Source organism: Sesamum indicum, unplaced genomic scaffold, assembly GCF_000512975.1.
Source record: "Sesamum indicum cultivar Zhongzhi No. 13 unplaced genomic scaffold, S_indicum_v1.0 scaffold00516, whole genome shotgun sequence".
NCBI lineage: Eukaryota > Viridiplantae > Streptophyta > Magnoliopsida > Lamiales > Pedaliaceae > Sesamum > Sesamum indicum.
In genome coordinates, this window is record NW_011628392.1 from 7,497 (window position 1) to 9,015 (window position 1,519).

The 1,519-nt window shown below is 35.1% G+C and overlaps 1 long non-coding RNA gene across 1 annotated transcript in view; it reads left to right on the forward strand.

Moving 5' to 3' along the window:
- The window catches only part of LOC105180284, a 2,893-nt gene extending 1,395 nt beyond the window's left edge, over window positions 1–1,498 (forward strand). The window contains exons 2-3 of the long non-coding RNA XR_849512.2: window positions 1,139–1,312; window positions 1,422–1,498. This is a non-coding gene — a long non-coding RNA (uncharacterized LOC105180284). The remainder of the gene's footprint in view (window positions 1–1,138; window positions 1,313–1,421) is intronic.
- The last annotated feature ends 21 nt before the right edge of the window (window positions 1,499–1,519 follow it).

The window sequence follows — 1,519 nt, forward strand, 5'->3', positions numbered from 1 at the left end:
GGTCTACATTGAACGTATTTTGTCCTTTTTTAAGTCATGATGGTGTAGTCTTTGAGAATGTGGTGAAAACCTTTACTCCAACTTGTACACTCATGCAGACATATCACATATGTGTATATATAATGTATGATATCTCAAATGTTGTCCGGACCCAGAACCTAGGTATCTTTTGTATATAGGATACTTAATGGACCATCAATTTTATATCTTTATTTGAGCATATGATAAAAATTCCAATAAATTGTCCTCGTACTTAAGCTGTTTTTGTATTGTTGCTTTCTTTTTGCAAGAGCTTATATAGTTCCATCCCTCACATGCACCAAGGGAAGAAGCAACACGAAGATAAAGTAGACTGTGGATGATCATGTGCATGTTCTTTTCCTGCATTTTTCTGGAATAGTAATAATAACAAACGATAATACTAATTTGTAGATGGGTTGAACTAGCTACGCGTGATGTTGTTTCAAAAAATTAGTAAATATGATTCTAGCTTGCAGGGACTGTCATGTGTCAGCATATGTGTGGATTCTGATTATTCTGTGTTCATACATACATGCACCAAGGGAAGAAGCAACACGAAGATAAAGTAGACTGTGGATGATCATGTGCATGTTCTTTTCCTGCATTTTTCTGGAATAGTAATAATAACAAACGATAATACTAATTTGTAGATGGGTTGAACTAGCTACGCGTGATGTTGTTTCAAAAAATTAGTAAATATGATTCTAGCTTGCAGGGACTGTCATGTGTCAGCATATGTGTGGATTCTGATTATTCTGTGTTCATACATAGTAAGTGAAATAACTTTTGGGCCTCCCAATTTACGGTGTTTTGCTGATTTGGCATGACAAAATTCTTGCTGCGAATTGTATGAAGGATCACCTATATGAGGAGTGTTTAAAATGTTGTTTGTAGCTGAATACACTGCGGATAGAAATATGGGGTATGCTTTTAGTAAGTTAGAGATAGAATCTGAAGATGATAGTTTAACTGAAGAGACTGGTGGGGGTCCTTGGTTCGATAGAAAGTTGGATTTTTCAGACCATGATATTGCTCAGCTAACAAAGCTACAATCAGTAGATTGATCCATTGTTTATTATATAATCCTATTTAAACTATTGTATTGATGATTCCTTAGGCATGTGAAGACAAAGCTTGTACAATGGATTCTGTGGGTCAAATCCTGAGTCGACAATATAAAGATGGATGGTATACTGAATAGAAAAAGAAGGCATATGAAACAATGAAACCAAAGAGAATATGAAAGGAGGAGATACTTCGTCTTATGGATGAAAGGAAACAACTGAAAGAAGTAAGTCATTACTCAGAAACTGCCTATGAATATGTTTATATGTGGATGTGCTTGCATGTTTTTCATTTATCTAACACATTATTTTATCTACTTGATTCTTCTAAAATAGCAAGAGAAGCTGTTTACAGCTGCTTCTAAAGCCGAAGGTGCTGAGATGAAAAAATATAAGACGGAGATGCAGAAGTGGGAAATGGCGAAATATACTCT